This window comes from Rhinoraja longicauda, chromosome 33 (genome assembly GCF_053455715.1).
Source record: "Rhinoraja longicauda isolate Sanriku21f chromosome 33, sRhiLon1.1, whole genome shotgun sequence".
In the NCBI taxonomy this organism is placed as follows: Eukaryota; Metazoa; Chordata; class Chondrichthyes; order Rajiformes; family Arhynchobatidae; genus Rhinoraja; species Rhinoraja longicauda.
Window position 1 is genome coordinate 15,470,356 of NC_135985.1, and position 23,317 is coordinate 15,493,672.

Here is a 23,317-nt window from a genome sequence, read left to right on the forward strand (position 1 = left end):
ACGTGATAGACCAAGAGAGCTTGGAACTGATCCGCCAGTTGTTCTGAGATCATTTAGCTGTCAGATTCATGCTGTTGTTTAACAGGCATGTCAGTTTGTGTGCAGGTTCACAAGGTTGGCAAATTATTTTCATGCATGTTGACTATTCTCCCATTCCCTCGCACCCTTCTAAACTCCAGCAGACACAAGCCTATTCTGTACAATTTCTCCTCTTAACGTACCCCATGCATTCCAGATCAGTGGTAAACTTTCTCAGAACTGCTCCTAATGCATTAACAACCATGCTTACAAACATAACTGACTGGCAATAAAGCTCTTTGGGACATCATGAAACTGTGAACATCTCAATAGATAGGAGGCAACCATAGTTTTGAGTTCCTCAACTCGATAAGCTAACCTGCACGGTAGCAATATCCAGACCTCGTTCTATTGTGCATGTGTAAGCCTCCTGATCTTCTCTCCTGTCCGGGAAACATGAGGAATTATTTTGCAGGGTCTGACTGTGTTTGCAATGTTCCTGCTATCGCTCGGGCAGCTTGGCCTGATGACCTCCTCCATCGCTGCAGCTCCGAGACACCCACTCAGTCCTGCATCACCGACAGAGTCTGACATCACACAGTTGTCCACAGCAAATCCACGCAGGGCAGACATCAAAGACGACAGCAGGAACTTAGCTTTTTATTATTATAATTCATTTGTTCTGAAAATGAATATATTTATGATTGTAAAGTGGATCTTATCAAAGAATTAAAAGAGACTTGAAAACAACACATCCTTTCAGGGAGAGAAGCAAAAGTCCTTGCAAATTGAAGGTTCAATCTCTAATATTAAAATAGGCAGAGCAAATGTTTTTAAGTGTCCGCTTTTGTTCATTTTCCTCCTTTTTAAAGGTTTTCATCCCACAATCGTTCTTCCTTTTCCCAGTGAGGTCTGGGAGAGGGACCCATTCACTCAGTGGGCAGTCATACGTCATTGCCTGCTCGTGGCTCCTATACCACTGCTCTAATCTGATTACGTGCCAGGTGCTGTACATCATTATTTTTTATCCATTCAATCATTGTAACTAGCAATCATCAATAACAAAAACAGCCACAGTAACTGGCAGTCATCCAATAACCTATCTGCCACTGTAACTAGCAATCATGACCTACCATCCACTCTTACGAGAAGTAAGGAGGAGTTTTGTTTTTTTTGGAGGTAGAGTTCGGGGATGGGGACGGTGTACGCCCGGATCTATTGCATCCGCTGCACTAGATGTCAACTTATTTACATCGGCGAAACCAAGGGCAGGCTCGGCGATCGCTTCGCTCAACACCTGCGCTCGGTCCGCATTGACCAAACTGATCTCCCGGTGGCCGAGTACTTCAACTCCCCCTCCCATTCCCAGTCTGACCTTTCTGTCATGGGCCTCCTCCAGTGCCATAGCGAGGCCCACCGCACCTCATATTTCGCCTGGGCAGCTTGCAGCCCAGCGGTATGAACATCGACTTCTCCAACTTTAGATAGTTCCTCTGTCCCTCTCTTCCCCTCCTCCTTCCCAGTTCTCCCTCTATCTTCCTGTCTCCACCTATATCCTTCCTTTGTCCCGCCCCCCTGACATCAGTCTGAAGAAGGGTCTCGACCCGAAACGTCACCCATTCCTTCTCTCCTGAGATGCTGCCTGACCTGCTGAGTTACTCCAGCATTTTGTGAATAAATACCTTACGAGAAGTAACCTAAGTATGCACCAGCCAGTGGTAACTACCAGATTATGCACCAATAAACCAATACCGACTGACATTCGCTGTGGGTTAGTACCAAACATAGGATGGATAGCTAAGCCTGTCACTCAGCGCCATTCTTGTAAATATCTGCTTCACCTTCCCAAAAGCCTTTACATCCACCGAAAACATGCTACAGAATTTCAGTTGTGAGGATACCTCACAGCTCTAAAGATCTGAACTTATGGTTGTATGGAGTTTGCACCCTTGTCCCTGTAATCGTTATCCCTGGGTTTCCTCTCACATCCCAAAGGTGTGATGATAAATTAACTTGATGTAAATCAAGTTTTGCGTGGCAAAATAATCAAAGGGAGTTGATAGGTAAGTGAGAGGGCTGTAGAGAAATAAGGAGAGGAGAATGGGACATGAGATTGCAATGCTGGGAGCTGACATGGGTTCAGTTGGGCTCTTCGAATGGTTATGGTGCTCAGATGGTATGAATTCTACAGCTAAAAGTCAAAATCCCATTCCTTTCATTAGCCTTCTCAATACGTCTTACCACCTTTAAAGATGTGTAATGGAGATGGGCCTCCGGAGAGGCTGTAGAACCACCAAGGTACAAAAGGAGTGTGGTTAAGGGGGAGATGAAGAGAAGGAAGGTGTGGAACAGTGAATCCCAGTTGGCCTGAATGGCCGTGTTCTGTGTTGCACATTGCTTCCTGTCAGGTGCATGACCTGTTCCAACGTATGTGGCAGGAATGGGAACCTTGTTGCCCAGTGACACTGTCATATCCAGGATGTAACCAAACAAAAAAATACTGACCTTTTTCACAAGACCCTCAGAAAACAAAAGTTATTTGTAACTAGGCCTGCATTGTTATGGATTCTTGAACATTTTTTTTTGTTGGTTATATTTTTCTGCAGAGATAAAACACTGCTTTGTTTTCATTAAATATTAATAATAGCTCATGTTCACACAACCAAGAAGTGGGAATTAGACTAACTAATCCTGTGAAATATTTATGTTAAATAAATTGCATAAGTATTAAACTGACAACACGACAACTGTAGACACTGCGTGGGGATCGAGGCTGTGGGGTAAAGGTGACCAACTCCTCTGCTGCGCCAAGCCCCATTATTCAAGTTCCTCACACATGTCCAATGTCCAGCCCTTTTGTAGGTTTTAGTATGAGATCATTTCCCTTCTTGCTCCCTATTTGTGTGTTCACCTGTCTAACTGCTTCCATCTCACTCCATCTCAGTCTGAAGAAGGGTCTCGACCTGAAACATTACCCATTCCTTCTCTCCGGAGATGCTGCCTGTCCTGCTGAGTTACTTCAGCATTTTGTGTCTACCTTCTATCTAACTATAACTTGCCTATGTGTCCTTGATATCACAAACATCCCGAGGGATATGAGTTCAAGGCATCACCTCAGACGCTCATCAAGGATTAGAGCACACACTAGGCCAACATTTCAGTGCAGCACAGAGGGAGTGCCACACTGTTGGAGAGGCAGTACAGAGGGTGTGAGGTGGGGTGCCAAGGAATTGTTGCAATACTGGAAAGTTGTGGAGGGAGTGCTGAACTGTCAGAGAGCCAGGACTGATGAGTGCTGCACTGTGGGAGAGTCAGTACTGAGGGAGGGGCAGTACTTTGGGAGGGTCAGCACTGATGGAGGGGCAGTACTAACGGATGGGCTGTATCGAGGGAGTCAGTAGCCAGGGAGGGTCAGTACCGGGAGGGCTGTACTGTGGGATGGGAAGTACTGTGGGAGGATCAGTACTGAGGCAGGGTCAGTACTGAGGGAGGGGCAGTAATGTGGGAGGGGCAGTAATGAGGGAGGACTGCACTGTGCAAGGTGCCATTATTTGGATGAGATGTTTAGCAAAGCTCTTTCTGCTCTGAAGTGAATGTAAAAGATACACTCCCCGTTCATCAAGGGAGAGCAGGGTTTTCCCTGGGATCTTGGCCAAACTTGTCCATGCCAATCATTATGCACTGTCCATACTAATCCCAAAGGCCAACACGTGGTCTGTAGCCTTCTCGGCCTTGGCGATCAAAATGCTTACCTGGATACTTCTTAGATGTTATAAGAGTTTCTGCCTCCACCTCCTCAGGCAGTGAGTTCCAGTTTGCATCCACCTTCTGAGTGAAAGCAGTCTCCCTTATATCTCCTCTGAACTTACTCTACTTAAAACCAATGCCCTCTGGTTGCAGACATTTTTGCCATGGGGAAAAGCATCCCCCTTCACCACAGTCCTGATGCATGGTCTCAATCTGAAACATCAACAATTCCTTTTCCCCGCATAGATGCTGCTCAACTCACTGTGTTTCTCCAGTTGTTTGTTTTTGCTCCAGATTTCAGCAGCGGCAGTCTCTTGTGTTTCCCCTTCACATCTCTACTCTTCACTCAACCACTCCTAGCAGCAGAGTTCCACACACTCCCAGCTATCTGGGGAAAGACGTTTCTCCTCAATTCCTGACTGGAATCTCCTCTATGACCAGACTGTGATCTGAAGCTATCTTTGAATTAGTCGACGATACCATAATTGTTGGATGAATAATTGATAATGATTACATAATGATTAAGATTACATGGAGTACATGAATAAGAGTACACTGATATTCTGGTTGAGTGATGCCAGAATTCCAATCTTAGTATTAACATTAGCAAGACCAAGGTACTAATTGTTGACTTCAGAAAGGGAAAGCTAAGGAACCATGTACCTGTCCTCATTGCAAGATAGCAGTGCAGAGAGTCAACAGCTGCAGGTTCCTGGGTGTACTCATCTCTGCTGAGCTGTCCTAGGTCTAGCACATTGATGCAATCACAAGGAATGCTCAACAATGCCTCTACCTCCTCAGAGGTTTGAGCAGATTCATATTTAGTTCATACCTGGTGCATATAACAAACAAACTCTCTTGAATCTTTTGAATCTTATTTTTATGGCCCAGGTTTTGATCTTTTCCATGTGATATTATTGCTAGGTTAATATGATTAAGCCCCACTATAACTTTAAAGAGCTCACAGCGAGTCCATCATCAGAGTCTGTTTAATCTTCCTTGGTGACAATAATGTCGGTCTTTACAGATCCTTGTAGAGTGAAAACTTTATCTCATATTGAACATTCTTCTTTTAAGGCTGACAATATGTAAATTTGTGATACAGATGGATTACAAGAAACAGTGAAAAAGAAGGAAATGTTTTTTCTTCAAGCAACACTCTAACTTTGTCCACAGTATCCATATAACTTTGTCCTTCCCCAGAGATATCTGTGTTTTTATTATTAAGATAACGTCTTCCATTCTGTCAATTCCTGTTAATTCCTGGTAGAAACTCACTCCATGCTGGTGTGTTATCTTGGGCTAGGAACTGCCTACTCAGTACCAAGGATCCTGTTTCCACAGCGACCCATAAACGAGGATCGAGTGGGTGCAAGAGTACGTATTTCCCCCGCGTCACACACTTTTTGAGCCATCGATTTACTATCACAGGGTCAAAATGCTTGCTCTCTCACCACTGATCAGTAAATGAATGTCAATATGCTGCAGATGCTGGAAATCTGAAATCTAACACTGAGGAATAACAATGTATTGGATGGTTTGTGGCTTAGAGAACAATTTCCAGATGGTGGTTCCAATCCTATTACTGCCCTTGTCCTAGCGGGTAGAGATGGTCGGTTTGGAAAGTACTGTCGAAGGAGTCTTGGTGAGTTACTGCAGAGCATTCTGTAGATGGAACTGACCGCTGCAATGTGCATCAGTGGTGGAGCGAGTGAAAGGTTGTGAATCGGGTGCCTGTCAAGCAGGCTGCAATGTCCTGTATGGGGCATTGAGCTTCTTGATTGTTGTTGAAGCTGCACTCCTGCAGGCAGCATCACGCTGCTGGGATGTGAACCCACATATCAGTCATTGAGCACTGTAAATTATCAGACTTTTACAGAGGAACAACTGACACTTGGATGGGTACTCAGTAGTCAGTGTCACTGCCTCTCATCTCCAGGGAACAGGTTCAACCCTGACCTCGAGTGCTATTGTGTGGAGTTGTTGAAGGCAAGACGTTGCAGAGGTACAGAGGATTAGGGTGAGGGAACATTGGACTGGGGAGGGTTCCCTGGGAGCAATGTGGACCTGATGGACTGAATATGTATACAGAAATATAAAAGAATTCCCAGCCCACATCGCAACTCTCTGGACCGAGGCCTACCTCTGGAGACCAAGTGTGCACAGCACAGTTAGCAAGGGTAGAAGATTGTTCTGTTACAACTTGCGGCATGTCATCGAATAATCTATCGAACTGCTACATGGGTACAGTGGAGAGCATACTGACTGATTGCATCATGACGTGGTTTGGTATCTTGCACGCACAAGGATGAAGGAGGTTGCAGAAAGTGTAGGAAAAATAACTGCAGATGCTGGTTCAAATCGAAGGTGGACACAAAATGCTGGAGTAACTCAGCGGGTCAGGCAGCATCTCAGGAGAGAAGGAATGGGTGACGTTTCGGGTCGAGACCCTTCTGCAGAAAGTGGTGGACACTGCCCAGTCCATCATAACTATTGACCTCCCCACCATCAAAGGAATCTACAAGAACCGCTGCCTCAAAAAGGCAGCTAATATCTTCAGAGACCCACACCACCCTGGTCATGCTCTCATCTCACTGCTACCATTGGGAAGAAGGTACAGGTGCCTGAGAACCGTGACCACCAGGTTCAAGAACTGCTTCTTCCCATCAACTATCAGGCTCATGAACCACCCTGCAAAACGCTATCTCAGCCACAATCTATTATGGACTTTTTAAAGTTTGTACTACCTACTTCGGCTTACAGTATTCTGGTCTGGTTACCTATTATTACTGATAATGTATTGTATTATTATTAATTATTTGTTATGGTCCATTAATGTGCCTGAGAAGCTGCTGCAAATACGAACCTAATGGTTCCATTCACGATGCAAATACTTTTACCTCTTGCCCCTTGAAAAGTGGTCTTTACCCTGGCAGTGTGAATCAGAACAGTGGGGAAAGTGATGACAGACACTCAGGGACCTAAAGGAACGTTTAATTTCTGAATGACTTGTCAAGTTTACATTCAAACCTAGTTAGATACGGAGTAGGAATTAGGCCGATGGCAAGCAGTTCATGCTAATACACAGTTTAAGTACACACACATTCAATTAGTTGGGTCTTGTTGATGTGGGAAATAATGAGAGAAAATTTTCAATTTTATGTTCTGAGAAAGTGAATCACTTTGTTGATTTATGTTCCCTGTGAGAGTGGGAACTGACTGGGCTGTATGTTTTTCATACACAGAGTGAATGTGCAGGAGGGACACACTGGTTATCGAACAGGACCTTTATCGCCCAGCAGAAAGGTCAGTAACTGTGGTCAATGGATTTCAGTGAATTGGTGGAAGGTACAGAGAGAGTGAGAAAGAATTGTTTCAGTCCCTGTGAGGCAGGGACCAGGAACAGGCGGCCGAGGCAGATTGTGGAAGTGCAGAAACTTGCACACCAGACAGCAAATACTGTGTAAAATACAAGTTCATAAGTCATAGTAGCAGAAGTAGGCCATTCGGGCCATCAAGTCTACTCTGCTGATCTAATTTTCCTTCTCAACCCCATACATGTCCTTTAAACTTTACCCCTCTGACCTTAAAGCTATTTCCCCTCTGACATATTCACCATGGAATAAAGGTTCTGACTATTTACCCTATCTATGCCTCTCAGAATTTTATATACTTCTTTCAGGTCTCCCCTCAACCTCCGACACTCCAGAGAAACACAATCCAAGTTTGCCCAACCTCATAGCTAATACTCTATTCCAGGCACCATTCTGCTAAATTATTTTACAGATTTTATAGAGGGTGAAAAGTCAGGAAGCTCGAGACTTAGCCTTATCTCAGGGAGATGGTGTAGGAGGAAGAGCTTCAGACTCCACTTGGACCAGCTCTGGACAAGGTGGATCTGTGCAGATCTGACCGGTTCAACTTTCACAAGGCCAGTGCCGAATACTCGCATTTGAGTTTGCCGGAGTTGTTGAGAAAGTTTAAACTTGCTTGGCACAGCAATGGGAAGCTGAGCAAAGATGTGTAAAGGAGAAATATTAGACTTGGAAATGGGTGTCAGGAAATTAACAGGAGAGTTTGGAAACTGAGCAAACTAAGGTGAGAAAACAGGCAGAAAAGTACTTGGCAATGTTTAACATTATGCACCTTAATTTAACGAGTGTTAAATAAGGCAGGTGAACAGAAGGCACAGATGGAACCTGATTACAGAATCATAGGATCACAGAGTAGATATAGTGTGCAAAGAGGCCATTCAGTCCATCAAATCTAGATCCTTACTCTGTGAACTAGCTCCATGTAAAAGCAATCTGGCTTGTCCCACTCTCTCGCCCATTCCCACCCACTGACTCCCACAACGATCTCGACTACTCTTCTTCCCACCCTGCTTCCTGCAAAGACTCTATCCCCTACTCCCAATTCCTCTGTCTACACCGCATCGGCGCCCAAGATGAGGTGTTCCATACCAGGACATCCGAGATGTCCTCATTCTTTAGGGGACGCGGGTTCCCCTCTCCCATCATAGATGTGGCCCTCACTCGTGTCTCCTCGCAGCTCCACCCTTGCTCCCCCTCCCCCTAGTCACAACAGAGACAGAGTCCCCTAGTCCTTACCTTCCACCCCATCAGCCGTGGCATACAAAGCACAATCCTCCAAATGTTCCGCCACCTACAACGGGATCCCACCATTAGCCACATTTTCTCATCTCCACTTCTTTCTGCCTTCTGCAGAGACCGTTCCCTCCACAACTCACTGTCTAACTTATCCCTTCCCACCCAAACCACCCCCTCCCCAGGTACTTTCCTCTGCAACCGTAGAAGATGCAACACCCATCGCTATACCTCCTCCCTCGACTCTGTTCAGGGACCCCGACAGTCCTTTCAGGTTAGGCAGAGGTTCACTTGCATTTCCTCCAACCTCATCTACTGTATCCGTTGTTCAAGATGTGGTCTCTTATACATCGGCGAGACCAAACGTAGACTGGGCGATCATTTTGCGGAACACCTTCATTCAGCCCGCCTGAACCTACATGATCTCCCGGTTGCCGGACACTTTAATTCTCCTTCCCATTCCTACACAGACCTTTCTGTCCTAGGTCTCCTCCATTGTCAGAGTGAGGCTAAATGCAAATTGGAGGAACAGCATCTCATATTTTGCTTGGGCAGCTTACAGCCCAGTGGAATGAATATTGATTTCTCTCACTTCAGGTAGCCCTGGCATTCCCTCTCTCCCTATCCCTCCTCCACCCAAGTCACACCAGCTTCTCATTTTCACTCTACAAACAGCGAACAATGGACTGTTTTCTTCATCATCGTTACTTTTTTGCATTTCTTTCATTTATTGTTCTTTCTCTCTCCACATCACCAACTATATCTCTCCTTTCCCTTATCCCTAACCAGTCTGAAGAAGGGTCTTGACTCAAAACGTCACACATTCCTTCTCTCCAGAGATGCCGCCTGTCCCGCTGAGTTACTCCAGCTTTTTGTGTCCATCCTCATTCAATGTCTTCTGAGTCCTGACCCTTTCACCAAGAGGAAACCTTTCTCTCTATTCTGCCTATGTCCTTCATGATTTTAAATGCCTCTATCAAATCCCCTTCACAATCTACTCTGTTCAAAGGAGAACAACCCAGATTCCTGAGTCTCTCCATGTAACAAAAATTGTCCACCCCAGGAATCATTTTGTTGAATCTCTTCTGCACCGTTTCCAAATCCTTCACATCCTTCCTAACTGAACACGACTCCACCTGAGATTCTGTAACTGAATGGAGTTTCCCACATTTCCTGAAATTGTTGGGTTGTAGCATGGATGTTTGAGCTCAGTTCAGTGTTGCCAACGGTTGCCTTGGAGTCAGAGGTTAGGGGCCCACTCCAAGGCCTGGCTGCACGATTCAGGCTGGCACCTCCTGGAGTGCCGCACTGTCAGTGGAGCTGGTTATTGTTACCATTCCAGATCAGGGCCACACCGAAAGCCCCAGATAAAGACTGACAATCTGAGGACACCGAGCAAGTCGTTTCACTGCCCTGACCTGTAATTTCCCCCAATAATCACCATTTACTATTGACTATGGAATCTTGCTATGCAAAAAGAAAAAAAACTAAACTTGCCACCTATCAAGGACTAAATGTTGACAAGGTATTAAGCACTTTTGGGGTGTCTGAGTGATGTGAAAGGCGCTATAAAAATGCAAACTCCTTCCTTATGACACAGCTGGTGATGTTTTGGAAGTTCCTGATTCACTTATAAACAGACAATTTGTCATGGAAACAGTTAATGGAACATGAGAGGGTGAAAATAAACCTGCAGCCAAGGAGCCTGGAGACTGATCTAAATTACAGTAGCTGAATTCCCTTGGGAGCAACATATTGTGGTGATATTTAGCTGAAAAGAAGAACAGGAGATTGATATTTTTAGATGACAATCTAGTTGTTCAGAATTGGATAAGCATTCTCCGTGGATGTGTGGGTATATTCCCTTGATCGGTTATCTGTGTTTGGTCTGTGCCTGGTGTGGGGGGAGGATTATGGTTCTACCTCATCTGGAATGGGAGGTCAAGTATTCAAACATGACCATTGTCTTGAGGGTGGAATTCTCAACTGAGATTGCAGTGCGGTACTGAGGGGATGTTGCAATGTCAGAAAGTGTATGTTGGGCAGTGCAGTGGGTCAGCAGGTAGTGGTGCTGACTCACAGCACAGTGACTCAGGTTTGATCCTGGCCTTGGGTGCTATCTGCATGGACTTTGCCTGTTCTCCTGTGACCACATGGGATTCCTCCTGTAATCTAAAGACGTGCTATTGGTGAACTAATTGGCTACTATAAGCGTCCCTCGTGAAGGGGGGATTAATGAGCACACAGAGAGAATAGGTTACAGATATATGTGGTGGGAGAATGAGATTGCCCCAGGAGTCAGCATCGGTTGAATGGGCTGAGTGGTCTCCTTCTCTGTCATGAGTCAAGACTCGTGGAGCAGCACAATCCGAGCCTAGCCCCTGGTTTCCCGCTGTGGAACCGGGAAAGAGAAGCTGCCAAGCCTGGCCCCTGCTCGCCTCAAAGACCGGGAACTGGAGAGGAGGTGGAAGGAGTTGGCGACGGCGGTGGATGCTGGACAAAGGACAGTAGGAAGAACCAGCGGGGTCTTACTTCCCACGTCTTGAAAGTTGGCTGTAGGAGGCACCCCTGTGGCATGAAGGCTTAAGATGGCCGGGCAAGGAGAAGGACGACAGTTCGCTGGACGACTGGATGAAGGTGACGGCTACAACGGGCTTTTTGGCAGCTGCAGTTGGGACAGTGAAATGGCACCAAAACCTGATGACCTTTTGCATTTAGACTCAGTGGACTGTTTCTGTGCAATATGTGCTAACCAGGGATTATACTTATGTATGGCAATAATCTCACTGATCAGCATGCAAAAAAATAATCTCACTGTACCTTGGTACACATGATAATAAAGGAACCAGTGAGCAGGTAATAGGCCCTTCGGCCCCACAAATTCACACTGACTTTTTATACTAATCTACTATGTTTTCCCCATATTCCCATCGACTCCTCCCAGACTCGAGGGAATTTGCAGTTGCCAATTAACCCACCAACCTGCATTTTTCTGGTGTGTGCAGGAAACCAAAGCGGACACAGGAAGAACATGCAGACTCCACACGGAAAGCATCCAGGGTCAGGAATGAACCTGGAATGCTGGGATTGTGAGGCAACAGCTCTACCAGCTGCACCCTTATGCCACACATCAAAGGAATGGTTCATGTCTCCTAGAAGGAGCTCAGTCAAGGTTCACCTGATTGAATCCTGGGATGAATGAGAGTTGTTCAGTGAGGGGAGATGTAGGAGGAGGAGTCTGAGGTCGTGGGACAGTGATCCCAGTGAGAGATTCTTACAGGGCTCAGCAGGCTAGATGGTGAGGGGGTGTTTCCCCTTTGGGGAGTAATGAAGCAGAAGGTCCAGTCTCAGGAAAACAAGTCAGCCATTGAGGAGAAAGGCCTTTACCCAGAGGGTTGTATGTCTTTCCAAATCGCTAGTCAGTCTTTGTGGATCAACTCTTAGCATCACTAAGAGGATCAGGGAAATAACGGGGTCTGAGTCAGAAGGTGGGATTGAGAAGAATCGGAATCAGCAGTGAGTATACAAACGGAGAAGTAAGTTGAGGAATAAACAGCGTGTTCCCATGTTCTAATGTAAACCTCATGAAATAAACCCGCTCTTATTGCTGCCAAAGATAGACGCAAAAATGCTGGAGTAACAGCGGATCAAGCAAGACTCAAGCGTTTCGAGACCCGAAACGTCACCTATTTTCCTTTTCACCAGAGATGCTGCCTGACTCGCTGAGTTACTCCAGCATTTTGTATCTATCTTCAGTGTAAACCAGCATTCGCAGTTCCTTCCTACACATTTTGCCTACTGCTGCCAAGCTTCCCCTCATCAGCCTTGTGTTGCTGGGTCATTGGGTTCGGCTGGTAATATATGCCGGTAATGATTGGACTCAGTCAGATTACTGCCAGGTAATTAGATTACTCTCCGTGAGGGGCTCGGGATGGAGACTGATGCTGAAAATAGAAATTGCATTTCTGAGCACATTCAGTCTCATCATCCTGCTCTTGCTTCTAATCCACCTGAATACTAACCTTGCATCACAATAATTTACAGAAAAAACCCCCGAATATTAAATGCCCTTAAATTGATTCAAACTAATTTTCAAATGTTTTTTGAGGTGTTTCAGCCTCAACTAACCACTTCAAAAAGCCTAGCCTTCCTGTTTAACATATCATGTTTTCCAATTTGCTGTAATTAACACATGAATGTCCCCTAGTATAAGAACTGCTCTGGATGACAGAGTGAAGTTACTTAATTAACAAATGGAGTGAAGGATTCATTTGCATTCCTGAAGCACCGTCCAATTTTTGGCACTGCACATCCATGAATGTCACCAGCGATCAAACAGCACACAAAAGCTCACACAGTGAGGTTAGGGCCAGTTGAGTTGATTCAGTACAGTTACAGCACGAGTACGATTTTGAAATTACCAGCATTTGCTCTGGGTATCTAGATTATTAATCAAGTGATAATCCCACTGCGCCACAGCCACTCTCACTGGGGAGGGGCAATAAATGCCTGTGAGACCAACAACCATGAAAGAGCATATTCAGAGTTTATACAACAGTTAATGTTTTTACTGTTCCCCTTTCAATAACCAAGTAAAAATTACTGAAAGTTAATGGAAATTTCAAGGAATGGGTTTCTCATGCCCTCAGAACCTGTGTGCCCTGGTGTGTGAGGGTTTTACAGCTGGCATTGCTGCCTCTTGCAGAGCTACACACACTGGGGCGAGAGCCTCTTCAAAGCAGTTGGGGAGAGCTGTGGTGGGTCTGGGAACCCCTTTGTCTGTTTTTCGCCACCATCGAGAGAGTTTCCTGGTTTTCTTTAAGGGTTCAGGCAGAGGTTAGGGAGGACTGGGAGCAAGGCCATAGTGCAGTGTCCTTTCCTAATGGCAAAACCAAGGGGAAAATGAGTGGAATCACACAATGGTAAAGGGAGATGGGAAGATGCTGGTGATTGGATGAAGCTGCATGTCTGTATATAAATCACTGAAAGTTAATGCGCAGGTTCAACAAGTAATTAGGAAGGTAAATAATGGAGACACAGGAGACTGCAGATGCTGGAATCTTGAGCAAAAGCAAACTGCTGGGGGAACTCAGCCGGTCAGGTAGCCCCTGTGGATGTTAATGGACAGTCGACGACGGGTCAGGACCCTTCTTCAGACCTAAGGTGAACAAGGCGCTGGTCTTTATCCTGGTGGTTTGAGTACAAGAACACGTCTGTCTTCCTTCAGTTCTGAGGCACTACTGAGGGCCCACCTGGAATCCTAGGCACCCGTCAGTCCTTCCTATCTAAGAAAAGGTGTTCTTGCAATGAGGGAGTGCAGTAAAGTGTCACCATATTGACGCCTGGGTTAGAGGGATTCTCCTATGAGAGATGGGCCTGTCTGTGGTTCATTAGAAGAAGTGAAAAAAGCATGCTTACACAGCTCTCCAGAGTAGATATGGGAAGCTCATTCCAGGAGCTTTGATCACACGAGTCCCTTCCACATCTTACAGTGAGTGATCCTCCCCCACTGTGTGTGCAGGAGACTGCCCTGGTGCGTCTGTACCCAGGTGTGTGTGCCCAGGTGTGTGTATGCCGGTGGGTGTGCCCTGGTGTGTATGTGCCCAGTGTGTGTGAGCCAGTGTGTGTTCTGGTGTGTGTGTGTGTGTGTGTCAAAGTGTGTGCGCGCCCTGGTGTGTATGTGTGACGGTGTGTGTGTGTGCGCCCTGATGTGTGTGTGTGCCAGTGTGTGTGTGTGTCGGTGTGTGTGTGCCAATGTGTATGAGCCAGTGTGTGTGTGTGTATGTGCCCTAGTGTGTGCGTGTGTGCCCTGGTGTGTGTGTGTGCAGGACTACCCTGGTGTGTGTGTGTGCCAGTGTGTATGTGTGTTGGTGCGTGTGTGCCAACATGTGTGTGCCAGTGTGTGTGGGTGCCCTGGTGTGTGTGCTGATGTGTGTCCTGGAGTATGTGTGGATGGGTGTGCCCTGCTGTAAGTCCCGGTGTGTGTGTGTGTGTGTGTGTGCTGATGTGCGTCCTGGAGTATGTGTGGGTGGGTGGGTGTGCCCTGGTGTAAGTCCCGGTATGTGTGTGTGTGTGTGTGTGCTGATGTGCGTCCTGGAGTATGTGTGGGTGGGTGGGTGTGCCCTGGTGTAAGTCCCGTTGTGTGTGTGTGTGTGCTGATGTGCGTCCTGGAGTATGTGTGGGTGGGTGGGTGTCCCTGGTGTAAGTCCCGTTGTGTGTGCCATGCATCCTGGTTCTGTGCTCTGGGGGGGGGGGGGGGGGGGGGGGGGAGGGGGGGGGGTTGCAGGCTCTGGTCCCTGAGTCTGCAACTACCTCCCCCCCACCGCCGTGGCTGCCAACACCCCGATTCGCAGCTCCTGGGTTGCTGACAGCAAATAAATATAGAAACAAAACATCTATTCTCGCCGGAGCGCTCGGTGCCAGATCCAGCCCCACCCCCCCAAACACTGCACTTGTCATATCTGGTTGCCTAGCGACTGGATACATCTGCAGGTAAAGCTAATTCGGGGCAGTTGGAGCCAGAGGTATTCACAGAATGAACCTCCATCAGCCAGATGTGTGCACAAAGGAGAGGGTGTATTTTGGTGGAGGCGGTGCAGTAATAAGGGGTGTTGGTGAGGCTGGAGACAGGCATAGGGAGAGCTGCCTGCTCGCCCCTGCACCCTGCCTCTGCTGAACCCTGGTGACTGTAATGGCAGGCGTGTGCCCACGCTGTGCAGCGGTGGAGAGACGGGACTGGCTGCACGCTGCTCACCACAGTGCCAGGTTTCAACAGACGTCGGGGAGACTGGTGCCGACTGGGTGATGGACACAGCTCATTGCACTCTCGCCAGTCGGAGTGCCCAACCTGTTGCCCAGACACAGCCTGCCCAATGCCCTAACACCCCTCTGTCACCATCTCTGGAGAATCGGGGAAAATATTCCCGGAAATCCTTGGTTATTCATCTCCCAAAAACCAAAGCACATTTCTCTCTCTCCAGATGTTACCCGACCTGTTGAGTGTCACATCAGATCACTAGTGATCTGACCAATGATACACGGTCACCTTGTCTCAATTGGGAAGTGGCTCCACACCCTGTGCATGAGGGTGTGTGGTTGTCCAATAACCATGAATGCATTTTTATTCATCTTGTTTTATAGGAGACGGAGTTCACTGCATAAGAGAATGAATTTCAACATAGTATTGTACCTTGACAGAATGATTCTCTGTCCACTTTCTCTTCTCTTCGCTTGCTGTCTATTTCTACTCTCGCTCATCCCGCTCTGCCTCTCTTTCCTCTCTCTTTCACCTCCTCTCCTCTCTCTCTGTCCTCCTCTCCCAGTCTCTCTTTCCTCTCTCTTTTCTCCTCCTCCACTCTCTCCATCTTCTTCTGTTTCTCTTTCCTGTCTTTCTTTCCTTCTCTCCTCTCTCTCTGTCTCCCTCTGTCCCTGTTTCCTCTCTCTTTCTTTCTACCATCTCTGTCTGTCTCTCCTTCCTCCTCTGCCATCTCCCCTCTCCTTCTCTGCTGAACATTGCTGGTTCATGTATTTTGCTGATAGCTGCTCGCAAGTGGTTCCAGACAGCACCCCTGCGGCTGCACTCCAACTCCCTTGTAATCCGCAGACAAATGAGCAAAGATTGATGTCTCCCACCTCCTTTCCCTTCAGGGAACTCACCGCCTAAATGTCAGTGAAGATCGTGTTTCTACCTTGTGGGGGGAGCTAACAACATAACTGTCCAGTTACCAGACCTTCAGTACGCTTGGTATTCACAATGAGGTGTTGGCAACTAAACAGCCATTTGCCTTAAGCAGTTCATTATTAGATGAAATATTAAACATAATTATGATTCAGCAGCTGCACAGAATGAGGAGATAGATTGATGAAGGTTGTGCCATAATTTGTCTTCTGAATTTATCTTCATCTCCCTCAATAAATATGAGAAATCTACGGGAAGATTCTGAACCACATCAGTACATTATCCTGACTCCATGTATTCCAATCTTATTGATCAACCTCCTGTGTGGAACCTTATCAAAAGCCGTCTTGACAATCCAAATTCACCACCTTCACAGGTTCCCTCTTACGTAAAGAGAGTAACCACGAGGTTAGTGAACCCCAGCCCAGAAATTGGTGTTCTATTTTATGGAATGGGAGTTAAATGTGCTACGAAGCAATAGGAAGTAGGCAGTTTCACATGCACAAGAACAGGCAGGGAAAGGAGGAATATGGACCTTGTGCAGGCAGATAAGTTTAGTTTAGATTGGCATCGTGGTTGGCACAGACAGGATGGGCTATAGTGTTCTATGTTCTAAATTTATCTATCACTTTCACTTCCCTGAGAACACTTCTTAAAAATCTCCATCTGGCCAGGCGTGTATTTGAAGCCCTACAAGAAAGGAGGGAGAGCGAAAACAGGGAATTATGGACCAGTTAGCCTGACACCGGTAGTGTGGAAGATGCTGGAGTTGATTATTAAAGATGTGAAAGCAGCGCATTTGAAAAGCAGTGACAGGATTGGTCTGTCAGCATGGATTTATGAAGGGGAAATCATGCTTGACTAATCATCTGGAATCTTTTGAGCATGTAACAAGTCAAATGGATAAGGGAGAGTCAGGAGAAGGGATAATGGATAAGGGATAAGGGTGGATCTGGACTTTCAAAAAGCCTTTGACAAAGTCCCACGCAAGAGATTAGTGTGCAAAACTAGAGAACATGGTATTGGGGGGTAGGGTATTGACATGGATGGAGAGTTGGTTAGCAGACAGGAAGCAAAGAGTAGGAATTAACGGGTCCTTTTCAGAATGGCAGGCAGTGTTAGGACCCCAGTTATTTATAATAAATATTAACGATTTAGACAAAGGAATTAAATGCAACATCTCCAAGTTTGCGGATGACACAAAGCTGGGTGGCAGGGTGAGCTGAGAGGAGGATGCTATGAGGCTACAGGGTGACTTGGACAGGTTGGTGAATGGGCAGATGCATGGCAGATGCAGTATTATGGGGATAAATGTGAGGTTATCTACTTTAAGGGTAAAATCAAAAAGGCAGATTATTATCTGAATGGTGTTAGATTAGGAAAAGGGGAGGCGCAAGGAGACTTGGTGGCCTTGAACATCAGTCACTGAAAGTAAGCTTGCAGGTACAGCAGGCAATGAGGAAAGCAAATGACATGGCTTTCATAGCGAGAGGATTTGAGTATAGGAGCAAGGTGGTCCTACTGCAGTTGTACAGGGCCCTGGTGGGACCACACCTGGAGTATTGTGTGCAATTTTGGTCTCCTAATTTGAGGAAAGACATTCTTGCTATTGAGGGAGTGCAGCGTAGTTTCACCAGGTTAATTCCCGAGTGGCGGGACTGACATATGATGAAATAATGGATCGACTTGGCTTATATTCACTGGAGTTTAGAAGGATGAGAGCGGATCTTATAGAAACATAAAATACTCAAGCGATTGGACAGGCTAGATGCAGGGAAAATATTCCCCATGTTGGGGGAGTCCAGAACCAGGGGTCACAGTTTAAGAATAGTAGGCCATTTAGGACTTAGATGATGAAAAACTTTTTCATCCAGGGAGTTGTGAATCTGTGGAATTCTCTGCCACAGAAGGCAGTGGAGGCCAATTCACTGGATGTTTTCAAGAGAGAGTTAGATATAGCTCTTAGACCTAATGGAATCGAGGGATATGGGGAGAAAGCAGGTACTGATTTTGTATGATCAGCATTATCATATTGAATGGCGGTGCTGGCTCGAAGGGCCAAATGGCCTACACCTGCACCTATTTTATATGTTTCTATGTTTCTAACTGCATGGCCCAGTGTCAGACTTTGTTTGATAAGGTTCCTATGAAGTAATTGCCCTTCCTCATGGAATCTGACAGTGTTCACAGAAATATTATTGCACCCGGCATCCTTGACACTCATGTGCCCCCCCTGGGGTGATATCCCTTCCCTCATTTGAAGGGTGTCTCCACCTCACCCTGCCCTCCAATGTGCAGCAGCGGAAGGACCCTAGACTATGGTCCGCCCCCACAAACCCTTGGCGTTGGCTTCACCAAGCTTCAGTGCGTACCTCAGCACTGGAGTACTCCTGCAGTCTTGATTGGGACAGCCCCCAACATTTCCTGATGGACATCTCGCTCTGCTGAGAGATCAACAAGGTTCAGGCAGACCAAAGAGCGTCTTTCACCGAGTTGATAACCTTCCAGCAGCACTTGATGTCCGTCTTCGAATGTGTCCCTGGGGACAGTCACTAAATCAGATTTTTTTAAATCCCAAATAAATATTATTCAGAGTAAAAAATATACAAAACAGGAACTGTGCAAAAATTCTTTCGACATTCTCGGAGGCTTACAATCCATAATTCAGATGGCAATGTATTTCCAAGACTGGTTGGAAACTTGTTGGTGACCTTGGGTGATGGTGTCTCTCCGCCTGCCACCTTTGACCTTGATGGCAAGGCTTTAGTTTATGAGAGGACTTTGTAAAATCTCGGCACTGGGGCTTGAACTGATGTGAAGGTTAGACCCAGAAGCTGAATGAAAGGATCAGTTTCCCATGCTGGTTTGATATTTGGCTACACAATTAGACTGTTGGATCCCTAACTAATCACTATGCAAATCAGATGCACTCACGCATTAAAATTTAAATTAAGGTTGGGAGGCTACACATTTCTAATTGGATCCAATAGCTGAGAGTCTGAATCATGCATTTTAAACTGATTAAAATATTATTAGTGAAGCAAAGGGTTACCATCAGTCTGCTCAGCAGTGAGGCTGATGGGATAACATTACCGCCAAACAACATGTTTGTTTGCTGCTGTTTAACCTGACAGCACTGTGTATGAATAAAAGATGGGTGGAAGTGAGCTGAGGCAGGGATCGATCTCGTTCAGGTCTTAGACAGCAGGATGTGGCGTCTAGACCAACCATAGAGGCATTTGAGGTGAATAAACCCCTTGTAAGTGACGACCAGCTGAGTTTTACTTGGCTCCATGGAGTGATGGAGTGGTGCTGACTGGCACATTGCAGGGTGCAGGGGTATGCGCTGTGGGATGCACTGAAGCTTTGTGCAGCCAACGCAAAGACTTTCTAGGAAGGTCCTTCCACCACTGGACACTGAAGGGCTAGGTCCTGTGTAACCGCAAGGCCCTCAAACTCCTGAAAGAGTGCATTGTTCAAAGAGGCCACTTGAGTGGCATTGGTGCTTTACACATTAGAAAGTATTAACTTGATGACACTATGAATGTATAGGCTGGACCACAACATGAATGTAAAGAAACCCAAGGGCAGATATGTAAGTTGTGTTTATACTTCATGAATAACGTTTATTTATAAAAAATAACAATATAAAAGGAGTGATTGCCATCGTGTGAGATGCTGGGGGAGATCCTGCTCACTGGCCCTGACCCACTGATGGTTTCTGGGTTCATACAGGTGGGGTTGGGGGAGGTGTGTTTCAGAGGAACAAATTCTCATCAGCAAATAGATCGGGAACCTTATCAAGGGGTTTTAGTTATTGATGCAGCAGTGAAGACCGGGGTGATTACAGGCTGTAATCTCAATGAGATGTTCAGATGGCTCATCTGTAGAATAATGGAAACCTTGTTGTTTTCATTGTCTGATCTAATTGAAGTATTCAGATGAATTATTGTTACCTCAGTTCAATATCAATGAACCATCCCATTATGTTATAAATAAACAGATACCTGGGAGTGCTCATGTTCTGCCTTCCAACTGCAGAATTCAGATTGTTTATACAGAGCATGATCTAGGTTGTGCAGTCATTACAGTCTGTGATCTAATTAAGGTACTCAGGTGGTTCACATGAATAATAATCATTAGTTGGGAATGACTCAAGCGACTGGATAATGAAGGAGTTCACATGATTTCCGATACCAAGGATAGCTAACTGATCTCGCTGAGTATCTGGGAGGTAAGAGCCAGAGTGGATTGGAGGGAAGCAGGGTTAGAGGGCAGGAGATAATTGGACCTGGACTTGCAATAGTCTTTTATTTTCCTATAAATGTTCTGAGTTGCTGTTATAATTAAGGTGCAGTCAAAAAGACAATTTGGGAATCAGTTTATTGGAATATCGAATTTTTCTGTGCAATTAAGGTGCACTCAAAAAGACAATTTGGGAATCAGTTTATTGGAATGTCAAATTTTTCTGTGCAGTTACAGGGACTACAACACCATTCCCCCACTGACAGAATGATGGAATTACAGCATTACAGCTCAACACTGCATGTTAGTTCCAGGGATCCGGGTTCGATCCTGACCTCTGGCGCTGTCTGTGTGGAGTTTACAAGTTCTCCTTGTGCCTGTGTGGGTTTCCTCTGGTTTCCATCCACATCCCAAATCGTGCGGGTCAGCAGTTAATTGGTAACATGAGTTGGCCTGAGTGCAGAGGTGAGAGGTAGATTCTGGGAGCAGTTGATGGGAATGTGAGGAGAATAAAATTGGTTCGGGTAAGAACAGTATAACAGGGTAAGACAACACAAATTGCTGGAGTAACTCAGCGGGTCAGACAGCTCTCTGGAGAGCATAGATAGATGTTGCTTCTGGTTGGGACCCTTCTTCAGACTCATTAGAAGAACAGTTCAGACTTTGGCCACAAGGTCCCGACCCAAACCATCACCTATCCATGTTCTACGGAGATGCTGCCGAACCCGCTGAGTTACTCCAGCACTTTGTATCCATTTTTGTAAGCCAGCAACCTGCAGTTCCTTGTTTCGACTCCAAGAAAACTGGGTGCTTGATGGTCAGTGTGGACTCAGTGGTCAAAGGGCCTGTTTCTGTGCTATATCTGTCAGTGACTCACGATATGTGGAGGTGGAGAGATCAAGGGCACACCTCTCCATAGCACAAAATGTGTGTGGTTAGATGCACCTCCACACATTTGACCCTTGAGAAGGAACAGCCTGTGAATGCTCCCTGAGCCAACGCATTAAATTCCTGCAAACACAGTCAACAGACCCAGATCCAATGATATTTTTCCCTTAATCTCCATCTCATCGTTAAGCCATCTTTGTCTTTGACTCGAACATGTTTCACACCTGCCATTCTGCAGAATTGTTCGCACAGATCAGGCCATTTGGCCCAGCAGGATGCTGTCAGTGTTTATGCAACAGCTTTCTCCCAGTCTATCTCTGTAACCTCAGTCAGCCCTTCAATATCTTGGTATCTCTCTCGTTCTAGCCTCTGGCACAACCCTATTGATAATCGCTCCAGAACTGTGGCCATGCCTTTAGCTCCCAAGGCCATAAGCAAGAATTCACTCTTGCACTCCTTTATCACATTTTTCCTTTTGTTAATGTCTTCAATACTTGAGACACTGACCAAGCTCTTGGCCACCAGCTCCTGTGTGCATTGCTCAGCCTGATAATCAATTTTATTAGATTGTGTGGGATGTTTTACTATGCTAAAGGTGCTATTTAGATGCAAGCTGTTGAAGCTCCAGCTATTTTACCCCAGATCTTTATAATGAGCCTGCAGTATGACAGACAGCTGTACTCCAGCAATGGCACAATCTGGCAAACCACTTGCATCGCTGGCACTCAGTCTTCCTGGGCTTTCCGCTCTGATTTTGTTTGTCTTCCAGGTAGATCTGCCATCAGCCTCTGAATATCCTGGTAATCCTCTGATCCTAGCATCAGAAACGGATACCTTTAATTCCTGTTGGTGACAATGTTGTAATGCTGTTTTCTGTGGGATGAGTGAGGAAGCAGCAGTCTCCGGAGATGAGTGAGACCATGTGTCAGCCTGTGTTTCTACAAAGGAAACAGTGTTTCCACAACGGTGGTATCACCGGAGCCTGGCCCTGGCATGCATGTACAGAAGGTGCAGTGTGGGAAGTGGGCTCATGTAAGGAAAGTTGGTTTCAATTAAGTAAAATGATTGAAAATTTAAAGAGGAAAATGATGCATATTCTCGACCATGTAACGACCTCCCAATGGAGGTGGATTTAAACCACTGAATTTGCAGCTGTGAAGTAAGCTTTTCCCTGCAGTTATATCATCTGTCCACAGATCTTTCCTTACAGCTCCAAATATTAATCTAACTAATTTTTGGAAATTCCTGTCGAATGTGGTTCCATCCATTCCTGCAGACACACATCTCAGGTGACAGCCACTCACACTTTTCCCATCACCTCGCTGGTTGATTTAACAATTGCCTTTGATCTGTGGTCCTCTGGTCCACCGGAAACAATTCCTTCTTACTGGCCCCGTGAAAACTCCCACGTGATTTTAGTTTTAGTTTTAGAGATACAGGCCCTTCGGCCCACTGAGTACAAGCCAACCATCAATCACTGTTCACATGGGTTCTATGTTATTCCACTTTTACATCTGCTCTCTGCACATTCGGGGCAATTTACAGAACCAACAAACCTGCATGTCTTTGGGATGTGGGAAGAAACCAGAGCACCCAGAGGAAACACCTGCGGTTACAGGTAGAATGTCAAACTCTTTACAGACACCATCTGAGGTCAGGATTGATTTTTGTTGCTTTTTTTAAATGTCCCCTTAACTATCTGAGAAGGCCAGCTTCTCCGTTTTCTACAGATAACTGAAGCAAAATTAAATTCCAATAAATACGATGTCCAAAAGCAGGAGCAATCATATAACACGTGATCAAAACCAATGGTTGACCTAAAGACACTTTATTCAGCTCCAAAGCTATAAATAGTTGCTGTGCATGCAGGAATCCAACACAAAATAGCTAAGTAAGCACCAGATCTTTGTCAACGAGGATTCAGTGGATTGCAAGTAAAAAACAAATACCTAGAGGAACTCAGTAGGAGAAGGCAGCATCTGTGGAGGGTAGATGATGTTTGGAGTTGAGCCCGTTCTCTGGACTTCTTGTATCTGAAGGAGGTCCTGGCCTGAAACATCTGTCCATTTTCCTCCATAGATGTCTAACTCGCTGAGTTCCTCCAGCAGTTTGATTTATACACAAGATTCCAACA

General features: G+C 45.9%; 1 long non-coding RNA gene across 1 annotated transcript in view; it reads left to right on the forward strand.

Moving 5' to 3' along the window:
- The window catches only part of LOC144608883 (uncharacterized), a 213,962-nt gene that overhangs the window by 144,789 nt on the left and 45,856 nt on the right, over positions 1-23,317 (forward strand). Inside the window, exon 3 of the long non-coding RNA XR_013549249.1 lies at positions 7,011-7,071. This is a non-coding gene — a long non-coding RNA (uncharacterized LOC144608883). The remainder of the gene's footprint in view (positions 1-7,010; positions 7,072-23,317) is intronic.